The sequence below is a fragment of the Odocoileus virginianus genome, chromosome 29 (assembly GCF_023699985.2).
Source record: "Odocoileus virginianus isolate 20LAN1187 ecotype Illinois chromosome 29, Ovbor_1.2, whole genome shotgun sequence".
Classification (NCBI taxonomy): Eukaryota; Metazoa; Chordata; class Mammalia; order Artiodactyla; family Cervidae; genus Odocoileus; species Odocoileus virginianus.
In genome coordinates, this window is record NC_069702.1 from 19,673,160 (window position 1) to 19,694,136 (window position 20,977).

The 20,977-nt window shown below is 42.1% G+C and overlaps 1 protein-coding gene and 1 non-coding gene across 2 annotated transcripts in view; one reads left to right on the forward strand and one right to left on the reverse strand.

The window, feature by feature from the left end:
* Positions 1 to 20,977, forward strand: part of RASGEF1B (RasGEF domain family member 1B) — a 621,423-nt gene that overhangs the window by 212,804 nt on the left and 387,642 nt on the right.
* On the reverse strand, positions 9,089 to 9,195 carry LOC139032079 (U6 spliceosomal RNA). Its single transcript, XR_011484628.1, has one exon. It is a non-coding gene; the product is annotated as a U6 spliceosomal RNA (small nuclear RNA).

Sequence of the window (20,977 nt, forward strand, 5' to 3'; positions counted from 1 at the left end):
TGGAATGTGAAATCAAGTGGGCCTTAGAAAGAATCACTACAAACAAAGCTAGTGGAGATGATGGAATTCTAGTTGAGCTATTTCAAATCCTGACCGATGATGCTGTGAAAGTGCTGCACTCAAGATGCCAGCAAATTTGGAAAACTCAGCAGTGGCCATAGGACTGGAAAAGGTCATTCCATTCCAAAGGTCATTCATTCCAATCCCAAAGAAAGGCAATGCCAAACAATGCTCAAAGTACCGCACAGTTGCACTCATCTCACACGCTAGCAGAGTAATGCTCAAAATTCTCCAAGCCAGGCTTCAACAATATATGAACCATGAACTTCCAGATGTTCAAGCTGGATTTAGAAAAGTCAGAGGAACCAGAGATCAAATTGCAAACATCCTTTGGATCACTGAAAAAGTAAGAGAGTTCCAGAAAAACATCTACTTCTGCTTTATTGACTATTCCAAAGCCTTTGACTGTGTGGATCACAGCTGTGGAAAATTCTTCAAGAGATGGGAATACCAGACCACCTGACCTGCCTCCTGAGAAATCTGTATGCAGGTCAAGAAGTAGCAGTTAGAACTGGACATGGAACCACAGACTGGTTCCAAATAGGTAAAGGAGTATGTCAAGGCTGTATATTGTCACCCTGCTTATTTAACTTGTATGCAGAGTACATCATGCAAATTGACAGGCTGGATGATGCCCAAGCTGGAATCAAGATTGCTGGGAGAAATACCAGTAGCCTCAGATATGCAGATGACACCACCCTTATGGCAGAAAGCCAATAAGAAATAAAGAGCCTCTTGATGAAAGTGAGAGAGGAGAGTGAAAAGTTAGCTTAAAACTGAACGTTCAGAATACTAAGATCATGGCATCCGGTTCCATCACTTCATGACAAATAGATGGGGAAACAATGGAAACAGTGTCAGACTTTATTTTCTTGGGCTCCAAAATCATTGTAGATGGTGACTGCAGCCATGAAATTAAAAGACACTTGCTCCTTGGAAAAAAGGCTGTGACCAACCTAGATAGCATATTAAAAAGCAGAGATATTACTTTGCCAACAAGGTCCATCTAGTCAAGGCTGTGGTTTTTTCCAGTAGTCATGTACGGATGTGAGAGTTGGACTCTAAAGAAAGCTGAGTGCCAAAGAATTGATGCTTTTGAACTGTAGTGCTGGAGAAGACTCTTGAGAGCCCCTTGGACTGCAAGGAGATCCAACCAGCCCATCCTAAAGGAAATCAGTCCTGAATATTCATTGGAAGGACTGATGCTGAAGCTGAACCTCCAATATTTTGGCCATCTGATGTGAAGAACTGACTCATTTGAAAAGACCCTGATGCTTGGAACGATTGAAGACTGGAGGAGAAGGGGATGACATAAGATGAGATGGTAAGGTGGCATCACTGACTCGTTGGACATGAGTTTGAGCAAGCTCCAGGAGTTAGTGATAGACAGGGAAACCTGGTGTGCTATAGTCCATGGGGTTGCAAAGAGTCCGACATGACTGAGCAATGGAACTGCTTTTGGGGAACTAATATTCTATGAGGCTTGCAGACAAATACATAGTTAAAGTCACTGTGATAATCATTCTGACAGAGTTTAGTATGGAGTGAGGTGGGATCACGTAGAAGGGGGTTCTGGTTCTGAATTTGGGAGATCAGGGAGAGCTAATGTGAGGAAGTGCTATCTTAGGGTTCCTTCTGGAAGTGTTATTCTGTGACAATATTCTGGTTCTTCCACTTCTCTCACTGCTTTTTCTTAATTTCCTTAGCTGGTTCTTCCTTCCTTTCATCTTAATAAATATCAGTGCTCCATTGGAGTTTGTCTGAATCCCTCATTTCTTATAATTATCTATTTGTAAGAACTTAAAATCATAACCATGGTTTCAACTACCCTTATCCACAATTGGTGCCTAACTATATCTTTAACTAGCTTTAGACTGTTAAATTAGTGACTCATTCATTGTTTTTGCAAACATTCATTGACTTTCAATCACATACCAGACTTTGCCCAGGGTAAAAGAGATGAATCAAGTTGACTTCTTAACACTCCCTGAGCTTTCAGTCTCACTAGCAAGAGCTTCATTACAAAATTATAAAATATGTGAAATTAAAAACTTTAGCAACAGAGAAAGGGAAACCTCTAACTGCTCCTGGTAGTGTCAGAAATCTTTGCAGAGGGAAGAAGCAATTGACTAGGTGATTTAGGAGAAGGGATTTCAGGCAGAGGGAATATTGTAGTATGTTCAAGGACTTGGAGTCTCCCTGCTTGTCCAAAGAATAATCAAACATTTAGTGTGGTTAGATTATAGGACGTGTAATGGAAAAGGTCAGAATCCAGCCTGATGGAACAAGTTGCAGTCAGATTGTCAATAGGTACCATGCTCAGAATCAAGGACATTTTTCTTTTACACATTAGGGAGCCAGAAGAGATTTTTCAGCTGTCAATTTGCAAATTTAGATTCTGCAATATCTGGTGGCAAGGTAGAAGCTGCTTGTGGCATGGAGATTTGGTAGGAAATTAAATAAGAGGTGATGACAGTCTGAACTAAGGCAGTGACAAGGCAATGGGAAAAGAAAGGTTTATGACTTGAACATTTTCCATAGTCAAATCAATAAGATGTGATAGGTAAGGAAAGAGAAGAATCAAAAAAGACACTGTAATTTGTGGTTGAAAGGGGGAATAGATGGTCTCACTGTTTAACCAAGATATGAACAACTGGAGGCAGATTTGCTGTCAGGGAATATGGTGTGTTCAGTTTTGGACAAGTCAAGTTGTAGATACCTATGGACATTCCAGTGGAGGTGTTTAATAGACAATTGGATATAATTAATTTGAAGCTTAGGAGAGAATTAGGGATGAACATACACAGTAAGAATGAACATCACATAAAGGAGATGTGGTACATATATAATGGAATATTACTCAACCATAAAAATAAAATAATGCCTTTTGCAACAACATAGATGAACCTAGAGATTATCATACTAAATGAAGTAAGTCAGACAGAGAATGACAAATACCATGTGATATCACTTATATGTGGAATCTAAAATATGACACAAATGAACTTGTCTATGAAACAGAAACAGACTCACAGGCATAGATAATAGATTTGTGGTTGCCAAAGGGAAGAGAGGGGGACAGGGATGAATTTGGGAGTTTGGGACTAGTAGATGCCAGCTATTCATTATAGAATGAATAAAACATAAGGTCCTACTGTATAGTACAGGGAACTATATTCAATATCCTATGATAAAACATAATGGAAAAGAATATAAAAAAGAATGTGGTTATATATTTTATATGTATTTAAGTGTGTATATTTTAATATACACATTAAATATAAATGTATATATACATAAATATAAATGTATGTATACACATATATGTGTGTATATATATAGGCTTCCCTGGTGGCTCTGAGGGTAAAGAATCCACCTGCAATGTGGGAGACCTGGGTTCGATCCCTGGGTTGGGAAGATCCCCTGGAGGAGGGCATGTCAACCCACTTCAGTATTCTTGCCTGGAGAATCCCCATGGAAAGAGGAGCCTGGTGGGCTACAGTCCATGGGGTCGGACACGACTGAGCAGCTAGGCACAGCACACACGTATATATATATGTATCCAACCATCCCCAAGGAAAAGAAATGCAAAAAAGCAAAACGGCTGTCTGAGGAGGCCTTACAAATAGCTGTGAAAAGAAAGGAAGCAAAAAGCAAAGGAGAAAAGGAAAAACATACCCATCTGAATGCACAGTTCCAAAGAATAGCAAGGAGAGATAAGAAAGCCTTCCTCATCGATCAATGCAAAGAAATAGAGGAAAACAAGAGAATGGGAAAGACTAGCGATCTCTTCGAGAAAATCAGAGATACCAAGGGAACATTTCATGCAAAGATGGGCTCAATAAAGGGCAGAAATGGTATGGACCTAACAGAAGCAGAAGATATTAAGAAGAGGTGGTAAGAATACACAAAAGAACTGTATAAAAAAGATCTTCATGACCCAGATAATCACAATGGTGTGATCACTCACCTAGAGCCAGACATCCTGGAATGTGAAGTCAAGTGGGCCTTAGGAAGCATCACTACGAACAAAGCTAGTGGATGTGATGGAATTCCAGTTGAGCTATTTCAAATCATGAATGATGATGCTGTGAAAGTGCTTCACTCAATATGCCAGCAAATTTAGAAAACTCAGCAGTGGCCATAGGACTGGAAAAGGTCATTCCATTCCAAAGGTCATTCATTCCAATCCCAAAGAAAGGCAATGCCAAACAATGCTCAAAGTACCACACAGTTGCACGCATCTCACGTGCTAGCATTAATGCTCAAAATTCTCCAAGCCAGGCTTCAGCAGTACATGAACCTTGAACTTCCAGATGCTCAAGCTGGATTTAGAAAAGGCAGAGGAACCAGAGATCAAATTGCCAACATCTGCTGGATCTTCAAGAAAGCAAGAGAGTTGCAAAAAAACCATCTATTTCTGCTTTATTGACTATGCCAAAGCCTTTGACTGTGTGGATCACAATAAACTGTGGAAAATTCTGAAAGAGATGGGCATACCAGACCACCTGACCTGCCTCTTGAGAAACCTGTATGCAGGTCAGGAAGCAACAGTTAGAACTGGACATGGAACGACAGACTGGTTCCAAGTAGGAAAAGGAATATGTCAAGGCTGGATATTGTCACTCTGCTTATTTAACTTATATGCAGAGTACATCATGAGAAACGCTGGGCTGAAAGAAGCACAAGCTGGAATCAAGATTGCTGGTATCAATAACTTCAGATATGCAGATGATAACACCCTTATGGCCGAAAGTGAAGAAGAACTGAAGAGCCTCTTGATGAAAGTGAAAGAGGAGAATGAAAAAGTTGGCTTAAAGCCCAACATTCAGAAAACTAAGATCATGGCATCTGGTCCCATCACTTCATGGCAAATAGATGGGGAAACAAAGGAAACAGTGGCTGACTTTATTTTTCTGGGCTCCAGAATCACTGCAGATGGTGATTGCAGCCATGAAATTAAAAGATGCTTGCTCCTTGGAAGGAAAGTTATGACTAACCTAGACAGCATATTAAAAAGCAGAGACATTACTTTGTCAACAAAGGTCCGTCTAGTCAAGGCTATGGTTTTTCCAGTGGTCATGTATGGATGTGAGAGTTGGACTATAAAGAAAGCTGAGCACCAAAGAAATGATGCTTTTGAACTGTGGTGTTGGAGAAGACTCTTGAGGGTCCCTTGGACTGCAAGGAGATCCAACCAGTCCATCCTGAAGGAGATCAGTCCTGGGTGTTCATTGGAACGACTGATGCTGAAGCTGAAACTCCAATACTCTGGCCACCTGATGGGAAGAGCTGACTCATTGGAAAAGACCCTGATGCTGGGAAAGACTGAGGGCAGGAGGAGAAGGGGACAACAGAGGATGAGATGGTTGGATGGCATCACCGACTAGATGGCCATGGGTTTGGGTGGACTCTGGGGGTTGGTGATGGACAGGGAGGCCTGGCGTGCTGTGATTCATGGGGTCACAAAGAGTCAGACACGACTGAGGGACTGAACTGAACTGAATCACTTTGCTATACAGCAGAAATTAACACATTATAAATCAACTATACTTCAGTAAAATAAATTTTAAAAAAGAATAAACATCTTTCATCTAGTAGTTGAAGCCATAGAAGTGAATGGACTATGTTTTATATTCAACACATTAAAAAAAATCTACTATATAAGAGTCATTGTGAATATGGGATGTGTGAATTATGAATTCACATTGTGAATAGGAATATGAGTATAGCATGACCGTCTGGCTTCCAGAGTTCTCTGGGCAAAGGACATAATCTAATAAATGCACTATAATATGAGAATGGTTATTAATAGAAATGTGTTCAAGGTATAGAAGTGGCACAAAGGAAAAAGAGATCACATAAGCAGGATGGAAGACACTGAAAAGAAGAAAGCCAGGCTCAGAAATGAGTAGAACTTCTTCAAGGAATATGAAAAGCTTCATAGATTTGCTTGTTATTTCTTCAAGGCATATGTCATATCTCATTCATCAATATACTCTCCACAGAACCCAGCCTAATGTCTGCAGCGTAAGTGTTCAGTAATGTTTGTTGAATAAATGAGCCCAGGGCAGTTGGAAAGACATGAAAAAAAAAAAGTGAAGCATGGGATTTCCCCAAGCCCTGGGGAACACTTTAATCATCTCTTATTAGCCTTTCACATGGAGAGCTTGTGCAGGTGGATCTCAAAATAAACTGAAGAAATGAAGATGCAGCAATTTGGAACTAGGATAAGGACTGCATCTGTCAGTCCTGTAATTATGAAAGGTGCTTATGGCAAGCTAGATCTTTTATTTTTATTTCTGGTGTGCAGTAAAAATTGTGTAGCCATGGATTTCCTGTCAAACCATCCCTTAGAGTGCTTGAGATAATGCCACATCACCATTCATTGATTAATGACAGTGCTGGGCTTTTAAACAGGAACCCATCCCACTGAGCCCTGCAACCTCCATTCTTGTTGTGTGTCCGTTTAAATGATTTGTAACAGCCAGTAATTATGAGAATGTCTTTCTTTTTTTTTTTTTTTGAGAATGTCTTTGTTCCTTGACCTTCCCCTTCCTCTCCTCCCCACCCACTAAATTTACAAGTTAGTATTTCATCAGCTTGGATTATAGATTAACATATTGTTTTTTCAGAAGACAGATCTATGTAGGTACATATTAGTACACAGAGTCACTGTGAAAAAAAAAAAAGAGGAAGATACTGTGTGAAAACCTCGTGATGAAAGATATTCCTACCACTCTGCCAGTAAGAATCTCTCCAGGGGCTGAGCACTTCAGTTTCACTGCCCAAGACTGGCCGTGTTTCTTTACTGTCTTACCTGAGAATTTTGAACGAGGGAATCTTTTTTTTTTTAATTTAATTTTATGTATTTTTATTTTGGCCTGTGATGGGTCTTCACTGCTGCTCACGCTTTTCTCTAGTTGTGGCGAGTAGGAGTAACTCTCGAGTTGCAATATGCTAGCTTCTCATTGCGGAGGCTTGTCTTATGGCAGAGCACAGGCTCTAGGGCTGTGGGCTTCAGTAGTTGTGGCTCAGTAGTTGCAGTTCCTGGGCTTTAGAGCGCAGGCTCAGTAGCTGTGGCTCTAGGGCTTAGTTGCTCTGAGGTCTGTGGGTTCTTCCTGGATCAGGGATCGAACCCATGTCTTCTGCTTTGGCACACAGATTCTTTACCACTGAGCCACCAGGGAAGCCCTGAAGGGGGGAATCGTATTATCAATACCAGTGGTGCTTTATTACTTTTTAAAATTTGTTTCTTTTCCCCGCGTAACTTTTTTTTAGTTGATGTGTTATGTTTTCATTTTTATTCACTTCAGGAAATTTTCTTTCCTTTTTTTTCTTTGCTCACACAGCAGGTGGGATCTTAGTTCCTCAAACAAGTATTGAACCTGTGCGCCCTGCACTGGCAGCACAGACTTTTAACCACTGGACCACCGGGGCCTAGCAGTGCTTTTTAACCACCCACCCTACGCCCTCCGAAATAACTAAATGTGGTATCATGTTTTTCACCGTTTTCTCTGGCTGACGTGTAGTTTTTCCAAGTCAATTTTTTTTTTCCTGATTGTATTCTCTATCTGCCTGAAATATCATGCTTTTCTAGAGGATGAGCTATAGCAGCCTCTGGAATATTTTCGCAATAATTCAGACCTGCAAGCATAACCATGTGTGTTGATAGTGATGCTTCATATCACTTTTCTCTCCTCTCAGAGACTGCACAGTATTCACAGCATGAGTCATTACCCGCCTAGTTCAGCCAGGGGCATGAGAATTCACTAGCTTACGATGGACCAGAGATCGTTCGAGGGAGGAGGGGCTGGTCCTCCTCCCTGGCCCCCAGCCACTTGCTCTTCTAGAGCCCAGGCTTCAAGTAACCTTGTCGCCTTCCTCTGCTTCCTCAGGCGCCACTGTGAACTTCAGTGGCACAGGTGTGTGTGTTTTACTCACTCAGCTCTGTCTGACTCTTTGTGACCCCATGGACTCTAGCCTGCCAGGCTCCCCTGCCCATCGGATTTCCCAGGCAAGAATACTGCAGTGTGTTGTCAGTTCCTTCTCCAGGGGTCTTGCCAACCCTGGGATCAAACCTGGGTCTCCCACATTACAGGCAGACTCATTACCATCTTGGTGGCCAGGGAAGCCCAGTGGCACAGATAGACCCCTGTAAATAGGCATTTGTGAAGTCTGTAGAGTAAGAACAGCTGGAGACAAAGCTAGAGAAGAAGTCCATAATGCTCTGAAATAATAGTGATAGCTACTATTTTTGGAGCACACATCCTCTTAAATTCTTACCAAATACTCTCAGGTAAGCTGTCTTGTTTCCATTTTCAGTTTAGTTCGGTCACTTAGTCGTGTCCGACTGTTTGAGACCCTGTGGATTGCAACACTCCATGCTTCCCTGTCCATCACCAATTCCTGAAGCTTGCTCATGTCCATTGGTGATGCCGTCCAACCATCTCATCCTCTGTCATCCCCTTCTCCTTCTGCCTTCAATCTTTCCCAGCATCAGGGGCTTTTCCAATGAGTCAATTCTTCACATCAGGTGGCCAAAGTTTTGGAGTTTCAGCTTCAGCATCAGTCCTTCCAATGAACAGTCGGGACTGATCTCCTTTAGGATGGACTGGTTGTATCTTCTTGCAGTCCAAGGGACTCTCAAGAGTCTTCTCCAACACCACAGTTCAAAAGCATCATTTCTTTGGTGCTCAGCTTTCCTTATAGTCCAAATCTCACATCCATACATGACTACTGGAAAAAACCATAGCTTTGACTAGATGGACCTTTTTTGGCAAAGTAATGTCTTTGCTTTTTAATATGCTGTGTAGGTTGGTCATAGCTTTTCTTCAAGGAGCAAGTGTCTTTTAATTTCATGGCTGTAGCCATCATCTGCAGTGATTTTGGAGTCCAAAAAAATAAAGTCTGTCACTGTTTTCCTTTGTTTCCCCATCTATTTGCCATGAAGTGATGGGACCGGATGCCATGATCTTAGTTTTCTGAATGTTGAGTTTTAAGCCAGCTTTTTTTTTTTTTAACTCAAAAATATATGGAACGCTTCACGAATCTGCATGTCATCCTTGCACAGGGGCCATGCTAATCTTCTCTGTATCATTCCAATTTTAGTATATGTGCTGCCGAAGCGAGCACTTAAGCCAGCTTTTTTTTTACTGTCCTTTTTCACTTTTATCAAGATGCTCTTTAGTTCCTGTTTGCTTTCTGCCATTAGGGTGGTGTCATCTGCATATCTGAGGTTATTGATATTTCTCCCAGCAATCTTGATTCCAGCTTGTCCTATCCAGCCCAGCGTTTCTCAGTATATACTCTGCCTATATGTTAAATAAGCAGGGTGACAACAAACAGCCTTGATGTACTCCTTTTCCAGTGTGGAACCAATTTGTTGTTCCACGTCTGGTTCTAACTGTTGCTTCTTGACCTGCATACAGATTTCTCAAATCTGTTTGCATTTTACAGATAAGGAATTGAGGCTCAGAATTTAAGTCATGAGCTCTAGCCGCATAACATGGGCAGAGCCAGAATTTGTGTTTGTATCCTTTCCATCCAGCTACCCTGCTTCCAAGAGGGACAACTTTGGCCTGGTCATGCTTTTCTGTGAGCATCTTTTAGAAGAAGGGCATCAGGTTGCTAAGAGATCATCACTATGGCTTTTTTCTCTGTTCTTTTGAAGACAGGTGATGACATGCCAGGGCTTCCCAGGTGGTTCAGTGGTAAAGAGTTCACCTGCCAATGCAGGAGACACGGGTTTGATCCTGAGATCAGGAAGATCCCCTGGAGTAAGAAATGGCAGCCTTCTCCAGTATTCTTGCCTGAAAAATCTCATGAATAGAGGAGCCTGGCAGGCTGCAGTCTATGGGGTCGCAAAGAGTCAGACATGACTGTGTGACCGAGCGTGTGTGCGCACACACACACACACACACACACACACACACACACACACGGTGATATGCCAGGGTGGATGGGGATGGAGAGGAAGACAGTAAGGGGGATGAAACTCCCGATACTGGTGGCAGCCAGGAGTTGGCAAAAGATGCGATTTCTTTCCTGTTCACTGCAAACATGAGTGCTAAGAGTTAGGAACTGAGAATAAGTTTAGTGACCACACTTGTCTTTACATCCAGGAAATGCACAGTCTTAGGGACAAAGGAGAATCAGAATCATTAATTTGGAGTAAAATCCTTGTTTAGGACCACAGCTCATGTGTGCTAGCCATTTGGAGGGTCTGCTCTGACATCCTCAAGGAATTACTCCGTCCCAGGGAAATCTGCAGCCCTGTGTTGTGTGGACAAAATAAAACTTCCTCCTGTGAGCTCTTGTCTCTCTTCTGTGGTGCTTACTTTGGCTGTGCCTTGTGCCAGACCTGAAAATCTGGAGCTGTCAGCTCTAGTCCAGCCCCTGTGGAGCCCAGTGGCAGGGTTCCAATTCCTTGCGGTGGCGAATGTGAAGAAGTGCTGTGTGTGGGGTAATATTTATGGCTTTGTCAGCTGTTGGCACCGTAGCAACAGACTCAAGAATGGCCAAAGGAGCTTTAGTGATGATGAGTGTTTGTTTAGAATGATAATCTAGGGAACTGAGCTCTAGGCTGTCATCAGCAGGCCTGTCCTGGTTGAGAACATTCCCTAAAAGAAATTCTTGGTTCAGCAGTTAGCCCCAGGTCAAGTGTGACCAAAGACGATAATGTACATTTGCAGTGGAGATGCTGTCTATCCCAGAAAGTCCTTCATCTGCCCACACCCTTGTGTGTGATAGGCATTTTCTTTTCCTCCTTGCGTGATCCATCTGAAGATGTGGGTGATTTAAGGGAGTTGTGTCTTTTTTCCACTCTGCCCTGGCTCCATGATTCAGGGTCACTTGATCATCACCCTGACCTTAGTGTTAGTATTTCTGAAGAGTGAGACAGAGCTAAATCTATCCAAGTATCAGTAGGGTTAACTGTATACAAAGTGTTTTAAAGTATATTATTTTCATCTCATCCTTGTAAACTTCCACGTGGGGAAGAAAAAGTTTATTATAGTCTTTGAAGATGGAAGTCAATGATTTAATTAAGTTGCAAGAATAATAAGTGGAATCAAGACTACAGGTAGGTATTTCTGATTCCTAGATCTGTACCTTGGAATAGACAAGTTAGAGCTTGCTGGCCAAATCTGGCCACTGTCTGTTTTTGTACAGCCTGCAAGCACAAAGTTTTCACATTTTTAAATAGTTGGGGGAAAAATAACAAAAGAAGAATATTTCCTGACACATAGCATAGGTAATTCAAATTTCAGTGTCTAAAAAATAGAGTTGTATTGGAACACAGACACGTTTATATATTTAGGCATTGTCTGTGATTACTGTTATACTACAATGACAGACTTGAGTTTCTGTGACAGAGAGACCTTATGGCCCATGGCACCTAAAATATTGTAAAGGAAAAGTTTGTCATCCCCTGTAATAGATGATCAATGAACAGAAACCCATGGAACAGTCTCTCTGCACTAGTCTGCTAAGGCTACATAAAAAGTCCCATGAACTGGGTGGCTTCAAACAACAGACATTTATTGTCTCCCAGTTCTGGAGGCTGGAAGTCCAAAATTGAGGCATTAGCAGAGCTATGCTTCCTCTGAGACTCTGGGTAGAATCCTTCCTTGCCTCTTCCTAGCTCCTGGTGGTGGCCCAGAGTCCTTGGTGTTCCTTTGTTTGCATCTATGTCCATCTAGTCAATTTCTGCCTCCATCACCAGATGGGTGTCCTCACCTCATCATCCTCTGTGACTGTCTGTCCAGATTTCCCCTTTTTGAAAGGACACCAGATATATTGGGTTGTTGTTGTTTAGTCACTAAGTTGTGTCTGACTCTTAGGACCCAAAGGACTGTAGCCCATCAGGCTCCTCTCTCCATTGGATTTCCCAGGCAAGAGGACTGGAGTGGATTGCCATTTCCTTCTCAGGGGATCTTCCCGACCCAGGGTTTGAACCTGCATCTCCTGCATTGGCAGGCAGAGTCTTTACCACTGAACCACCTGGAAAGCTGCTATATTGGATTAGGAATCCCTCTAATGACTTCATCTTACCTGGATCATCTGCAAAGACCCTAATTCCAAACAGGGTCACATTTCCAGGTACCAGGGATTATGACATCAGTGTCTCTTTTTGGGGGACACAATACAACTCATAGCACTTTTCCCAATGTAGGGTGTCATTCACACTTTATCATTGCTCTTCCTTATTCCTCCCTTTGTACCTCCTTCCCTGCTTCTTCCCTCACCCTCTTGCATCCCTTATTCACTAGACATTCAACAAACATTTATGCAGTCATTACAGTGTCCTCACCGCTATGCCCATCACTGTGCTAAAGTATAGTGTACAAAAATGATTGAGTTTTGGCTTCTGGCCTCAGTGAGCTAGCAGTGCATGATCAGCTGTCTGTGATAAGTCCTCTCAGAGGGATTTGTGTAAGCAACAGTAGAGATTTGAAAGGATCTTTAGCTTTAAATTCTCAAATATTGAGCAATAATCTTTCAAAATAATTGATGTAGTCTTCTTTAACATACCACGGCTGTTGACTCAAAAATAACAGATGCTGATATCCTTAGAATTGTAGAGTTTCCTTACTGTTCTTTTAAAAGTCAGAAACCTTCAGCCCCTCATCTGCCTTTATTCCTTCAATCTCTCTTCCGTTCAGCACTGACCATGTCAGGATGGAGTGTCTGTTCTGGGAAAAAACAATGGAACGGCCCTGAGGAGGGGCTCTGGCCTGGTTAAGTTAAGTTGATGGCTTTTAGGGAAACTTAGTCGTGGCTTTGTGGGATGAGGCTGGACAGCACTCCGTGCCTCTTGTCCCTATACGTGTGTTTTGTTGTGTCTTCTTTGAGGCTCTTTGTCACTCTGCTGTCTCCTTCTGGCACTAATTGGTTACATTCAAATATAGTCATGAAGTGCGTGAAATATGTTCTGACAGCTTTTTCTCCCCTGGCCCCAGAACTCAGCATCTCGCTGGTCTTGTAGGATCCTCATGGATGTGAAGGCACAGCAAGGAAGGAGGTTCGTCCTCTCTGTGGGGGATTCTGGTGGGACTGTTTGTGGACTGCATCCTCGGGTCCGATTGTATTATCTCTGTGCAGTTTGTCAACCATGGAGTTCCCTCTGCTCCCTGCAGATTCAGAATTTCCTACTGGTTCTCAAACCCTAAGATGCTAACCTGATGGAAACATCAAAGATCCCACTCCCTGTAGGAAGAGGGTGAGGAAACTGATGCTAAAAAGTAATGCCTCTTCTCCCAGTGGTGTCCTCTTCTCAGAGTTCACAGTTGCTGCTGACTTTTGTATTCAGACTTTGTGTGTGTGTGTGTATATATATATACACAAAGTCTATATATATATATCTGTTCTACTTAGCCTTTTAAAGGAGCTTCTTTGATTTTTTTAAAAATTAAATTCACTATGAATGCCAAGATTCTTCAGCTTTTATAAATGGTGTGGAGTAAGAAGAAATTAATACTGACTTATTGGTAAAGAACCTCTGACATTGATATTGCGAGACTACAGTTACCTTGCTTTGTTAATTTTAACTGAATTTCACATTTTACCCTAATGCTCCCAGAGTTCAATTCCTGTGTCACAGTCTACCCCAGAAATACTTCTGAAGGCCAACGACCCAAATCTTGGCTTGACCACTTACTACTTAAGAAAACTGGGGCAAGTTGCTTAACCTCTCTGTTTTCTCACTGTCCTGAAATGAGTGAAACAGGTACTTTACGGGGATGTTTGGAAGTTCAAGTGAGACAGTGTGCATTAAAGGGCTTTAGAAATGGGAAGTTTCGTATAAAGGTCAGAAGGTATTATCACTACTGTCCTGATGAAAATTAATGCTATGGAAATTCTGGTCAGAGATACATTTTCTTCTTTTCTGTGACCTTAAAAGGCAGAGTTATCATTGCCACTAATTTGTTTTGGGTATTTCTTAGACTGTGGGTTCTCAAAGTGTGGTCTCCAGGCCAGGAGCATGAACTTTACCTGAGAATGTGTTAGAAATGCAAGTTCTTGGACCCCCACCTCAGACCTCCTGAATCAAAGTCTCTAAGGTGGAGCCCAGCATCTGTGTCTTAGCAGGAACTCCAGGTGATTCTCCTGGCACTAACGTTTGAGGCCCGCTGGCTTAGAGTTACACCCAACTGCGTGTGTGCAGGCTCTGATTTAGCTGATGTTTTAAAAATGGAAGTAGAGCTGCTTGACAGTGTTGTGTCGGTTTCCACTGTGCAACAGTGTGAGCCAGCCGTGTGTGTACATACAGCCCCTCCCTCTTGGACCTCCTCCCACCATCCCTGCCGCACCCTCTAGGTCATCACAGGGCGCTGAGCTGATCTCCCTGTGCTATGCAGAAGCTTCCCGCTAGCTCTTTATTTGACACATAGTAGCGTGTACATTTCACTGCTTGTCTCTCAGTTTGTCTCACCCTCTCCTTCCACCTGCCACGTCCACAAGTCTGTTCTCCATGTCTGCGTCTCTATTCTTGCCCTGCAAATAGGTTCATCAGTACCATTTTTCTAGATTCCATATATATATATATGCATTAATATATGATGTTTGTTTTTCTCTTTCTGACTTACTTCACTGTATATGACAGACTCTGGGTTCAAACACATCACTGCAAATGACCCAATTTCAATCCTTTTTATGGCTGAGTAATACTCCATTGCATATGCGTACCATATCTTCTTCATCCTTTCATCTGTCAGTGAACATTTAGATTGCTTCCATGTCCTGGCTATTGTAAATAGATCTGCAGTGAACACTGGCGTACATGTATCTCTATGAAAATACTACACTTGATCTTAGCCAAAAGGCCGAGAAGCGATTCTGTGAAAATAGAACTACCATATGACCCAGTAATCCCACTGCTAGGCACATACCGCCCCCCTCTTTTTTTTAACCTGGCTTTTCTTTCAGACCTGGAAGGGATTCTGAAAGACAAATGTGTGCATCTAAGATTGAGTTGCCACCATCCGTTGACTTCCTAGAACACGCCTGCCTGACAGGTGTGCCATTTTTAGCATTGCCATTTTTAGCATTGACAATCCTACGAATGCAGGTCCTTAAAGCAGCCTGTTGGTTAAATACTACTTGTTGGGGATATGCTGGAGGTCCATAGCAGTGCTGTCTACTTAAGTGCGTTAATAACAGTTGAATGAGATGACTGGTAAACTCTTCTGTGAGATTCAGTATAGCTCCTGCTGAGCTTGATTTGTATTCTGGCCACCCTTCAACATCAGGTGTCTTCCTCGCTCTAATAGTCTCTTGGCTTCTTCAAAGGAACCACTACCTCTAGATGAGTTGGGGCCCCTATCCTGAAGTGCTCTGACAGGTCATAGAAATATCCAGGGGTTTCCCTCGTGGTCTGGTGGTTAAGAATCCACCTGCCAGTTCAGGGGACATGGGTTTGACCCCTGATCCAGGAAGATCCCACACGCCTCGGAGCAACTAAACCCCAGTGCTGCAACTGCTGAGCCCAAGTGCCGCAACTGCTGAAGCCTGTGCTCCGAAAGAGGAGGAGTCCCCACAGTGAGCAGCCCTCGCGCTCCGCAACTGGAGAAAGCCCGGGTGCAGCAACAAAGACCCAGCACAGCCTAATAAATAAATAACTAAACTTTAAAAAAGTGAAATAGCCAGCTGCCCCACTGCACACCCTGTACTTCCCCATCATTCCCCGGGATTGCAACTATGCTGTGGCCGTCCTGACAGTTAGATGGACGGTAGTTACCTTATACTGAAAACAGAACTCTAAAGGTAATTAAGACCGAAGCGAGAAAGTGGTGGGAAAAACCTTAGGGAAATCACGGTGCTATCGGGCTGATCCATAAGGGCAGAGGTGCATGGTAGGTGTTCAATAAATACTTACAGAATAAATGAATGAGGGCAGAATTTTGTGTTTGGGAAGTGATCCTGCCTACTTCACTTATGAGCATCTATCTTATTCCAAAGGAGCAGACATTATGCCTTGATTGAGTGAACTATTAGATATGTTTAGTTTTAAATGCAGACATAAATAGATTTGATCTTTCCATGGTTCGAATTTCCTCCCATCAGCTTTCCCTTAATTATCCACAAGTGTTCCAAGCCTTCATTAGCTAAATAGGATGCAGATGATGGTCATTAGCCTGGGATATAAATCCTGCTGGCACATTCAATGGCTTTTCACTCAGTTAATTGAAATTTTCAGTATTCATGGACTACAAGAAAACACTAATTTTGTCATTTATTTGGGGGTACAATTTTTTTTCCTTTTGCTGGTTGTGTTTCATAATTATGAAGTTAAAAATAAAGATGAATGCCACACTTTGCCTGGAGAGGATACCACTGTTTTAAGTGCACATGTATCAATACTAGTCTGCTAAAGCATGGAGACCAAATGGAAAATCATACATTGTCTAGAAATCTTAGAATTGGCCAACTAAATGTCTAAGAAAGCATCCAAGTAGCATGCACTTTGGGAACCCATTGATTCAAGTGTAAGGGACTTCCAAATTGTTAGTAATATGAGTAGGTCTGGTCTTGACATCTGCCAATGAATAAGAAATCATCCAGTTGTCCATGGAGTGCAAATTGCAGGTATCAAATAGAGATGATTAATGCAGGTGTTATTCCTGTAAATGGTTCTTAGCTTTTGACTGCATTTGACCATTTGTCAGAACTAACTGGCCTCTGTTTAGTGATATTGAGAGTGAAACACACATACGCAGACACATGTGTGCAACTGATATGTGAAATAAAATTTCATAAGATTACCATCTATCTTAGAGATTCGGTTTCTGAATTCCTTAGTTTTTATAATCCAATACTTCAGCAATGATCTCTGCTCCCCCCCCCCCACTTTGTTCCAATTTAATCGAGTAAGTGTCATCTGTGTGCTGTTTTAAAAATATAAATCTTGGTTATGGACGTTACATGGCAGAAGTTGGCTCAGTAGAGGCAGAGTATATCTATTTCTAAACCTAATTTAGTGGGAATAAAACAGCATTGTAATAATTCTCAGAGGTAAACTCTCCCTTAAAAAGGAGACTAGAACATATGGAGTCTCTTTTCAGTACTCAATCACTTTGCAAAACACACCCACCAGTGAGAATAGGGTAGGCAGCTGCCCTTTCAGAAGTCTTTTTGTAGGCTGGACTGGATGAACCCATCCATCACTGCTCCTCTGTCTAGGTTGGAAGAAGCCTTATCAGTTTCAGTTGTTTGGCACTCTTCCTTCTGGGGTTGCTTTGACCTTTTTGCCCCTTGGAATGTTTCTGTGAATGATTCTTAATGATAATTTAAGGAAGATATGTTTAAGCACCTCAGTCTTCTAAATCAACCATTATATATATATATATATATATATAATATACATGGCTTAATATTGTGGGTTCAGTCACTAAGTCCTGTCCGACTCTTTGCAACTCCATGGACTGAAGCTTGCCAGATTTCCCTGTCCTTCACTATCTCCTGGAGCCTACTCAAACTCATGACCATTGAGTCAGTGATGCCATCCAACCATCTCATCCTTTGTCACCACTTTCTCCTCCTGCCCTTAATCTTTCCCAGCATCGGGGCCTTTTCCAATGAGTCAGCTCTTCATATCAGGTGGCCAAAGTATTGGAGCTTTAGCTTCAGCATCAGTCCTTCCAAATGAATATTCAGGGTTGATCTCCTTTAGAATTGACTGGTATGATCTCCTTGCAGTCCAAGAGACTCTCCAGAATCTTCTCCAACACCACAGTTTGAAAGCACCAAATTTCTGGCACTCAGCCTTCGTTATGGTCTGACTCTTACATCTGTACATGACTACTGTATAATATATAAATACATATATTTAATATGTATGTCAATATTTAATTTATATCTGTCTCAAAGTCAAATATAGAGACATTTTATCAGTTATGCTTTTGGGAATTCCCTAAAAAATTCTCCTTTCTGCCTCTGTAGTTAATCAAAATATGAATGTATTATTCAGCCAGATGTCCTGCCCTCAGAGGATGCAGAAAAGAAGTAGTCAGTCTTCTCACTGATTTCCAAAAATGTGCCTGATAAGATCCAGCTTTTTTTCTCCAGATTAACCAGGGTTCTCATGACCTAATGGGAAATGAACAGGGGTTTCCTCATTTCAAAATGAAGAATTCAAGACCTCTAGTCCAACAATCTGTCTTAAGCTTACAAGGTTAATGTTTGTCTTTTATTAAGAAGAGACAAAAATCAAATGCCTAGATTCCTGAGCAAGTGACCCATTTGTTTATCTCTCCAGCAACTCTTATCATAAAAGACCAGCAAATGTATAAACTCTAATAAGGGGTCACATGAGCTTCCCAGGTGGCGCTAGTGGTAAAGCATCAGCCTGCTGATGCAGGAGATGCAAGAGATGCGGGTTTGATCCTTGGGTTAGGGAGATCCTCTGGAGCAGGAAATGGCACCCCACTCCGGTATTCTTGTCTGGAAAGTTTCATGGGCAAAGGAGCCTAGTGGGCTACAGTCCATGCTCCTGCAAAGAGTCAGACATGATTGAGCGACTGAACACAAGGGGTCACATTTTTCAACTAGAGCACATCTGTCATAGCCAGTATCAGCCCTTGGCAAAACTGGGTCAAATTAAAGTGTACTGTAGTAAACAGAGCCAGGCTCCACACAGATCTCCATGCACACAGCTGTCTGCCCTCTCAGGAAATTGCCCTTGGCTGAAATGAGGCATCATCCTTAGGGTTTGCCCCCTTCACAGGGGAGCCCTTTCCCTTGCCCCAGCTTAGGACAAGTCTAGCCTAGTTTCAGAGCTCTCTATTTGGTTGGCTGAGACCTTGGTTGACTTTGTACTCCAGCCCATCAACCCATTGCATCTCCCTCTGCTCAGTCCTGCACCTTTGCCTTCCCTTCTCCAAGTGGAAATCCGAAGGTCTCCCTAACGAACCTCCTGCGGGCTGGTCTCCACCTCATAGGCTGCTTTTGAGGCAGCCTAACCTGCGACCTGTGGGATCTTTTCCATCAGCATTGAGTATCTGAGATCTTCATGTTCTAAGTCATCGTTTCTCTCAAAATCTGCTTTGAAATTAATAAAAGACAAGGAGCATCTGCTTGTAGGAAAGAGAATAAATACATTCCTTCTCTCCAAGATGCACCAGGCCAAAGATTACAAGACTCAAAATTTCCAGTTTCCCCTTTGTGGTGACTCTTACCCCTAGCATCCCTCGAGGGTCTGTCTATTGTGATTCAAAGCCTTCTGCTGGAACCAGAGCTCCTATACATGAAATTTCAGGTATCACTATGTAAATGAACAACAGTGGGACCTCAGCTTTCTAGATTCATTTAGGAAATTGCTGCAACTGTCCATGTAATACTGTTCACCCCATGCTATTCATTCTGCCTACAGTCTTAGAAGTCAGCACTCTAAAAAGCCACGGTATATGTACACCACAACTTCCTTATCCATTCATCTGCCAATGGACATTTAGGTTGCTTCAATGTCCTAGCTATGGTAAATAGTGCGGCAATGAATATATACACAATGGAATATTACTCAGCTATAAAAAAGAATGCATTTGAATCAGTTCTAATGAGGTGGATGAACCTAGAACCTGTTATACAGGGTGAATTAAGTCAGAAAGAGAAAGACAGATATCGTATATTAACACATATATATGGAATCTAGAAAGATAGTGCCAAAGATCTTATTGCAGGGCAGCAAAAGAATCACAGATGTAAAGAACAGACTTTCAGACACAGTGGAAGAAGGAAAGGATGAGATGATTTGAGAGAACAGCACTGAAATACAGAATCTAGAAAGATAGTACCAATGATCTTATGTGCAGAGAAGCAAAGGAAACACCAATGTAAAGAACAGACTTTTGGACACAGTGGGAGAAGGAAAGGGTGAGATGATTTGAGAGAATGGCCTTGAAATATACACATTACCATATGTAAAAGAGATGGCCAGTGGGAGTTTGATGTATGATGCAAGGAACCCAAAGCTGGTGCTCTGAGACAACCTGGAGGGATGGGGTAGGGAGGGGAGCGAGGCGGGGTTCAGGAGGGGACATACGTATGTCTATGACTGATTCATGTTGGTGTATGGCAGACGCCATCACAGTACTGTAAAGTAATTATCCTCCAATGAAAATAAATAAATAAAAGCCATTGTGCTTCCTTGCAACAAACTCAGCATCAGGCAAACTTTGGTGGAGGGGCCTCATTAGCGATTTCCTCTTTAGTAGAAAAATATTGATGCAACAATCAAGAAGGTCACGGCATGGGTAAGTCACCATGTTTTGAGGCTTTCATTTTCAGTAATTAAAGTGAGCATGTTATTGGAAGGTTTAGAAAGCCCACCCAAAGTCATTCACAATAGCTGCCATCAGGAAACTGGAATGCCAGCGAAAGTCTTTCGACGGAATGAAATGAGACTGACCAAGCGTGTAAGCACAGTCTCCTTAGAAAATGGCCAAATTAAGGATATGGACTCTCATTGACCCTTGCCGTATTACTTCCACACTTGTTCCATGTCCTGAGATTTCACTGTATATTTATGCTTTGTCTCAAGTGATTCTTTGCTACGAGTGCAACATTTAGAGCTATATATATATATATATATATATATATATATATATACATTTTTTCTTTTTAGTGAAGCCAATTTCACCCATCTCTGACTCTCATTTCTCCTCCAAACATGTTTCTCAGGTTACCTGAGACTGTTTTTGAAAGTTGAATGGTGTTGTTTAATTTTGAAGATCATTTCCCCTGGGGGCAGAGCACTAATGTCTGCATTCTTAGACATGTTCCTTAATTTACTCTCTCCAATGGTGTATGTTAAGCTTAGTTAAAAATGCAATTAGAGCCGCTCAAGTTGCCCCCACTTGGCAACTGCATGGAGTCTTCAGTAGCTGAGATTTGTGTCACCGCCCCCCCCCACCCGCCCCAG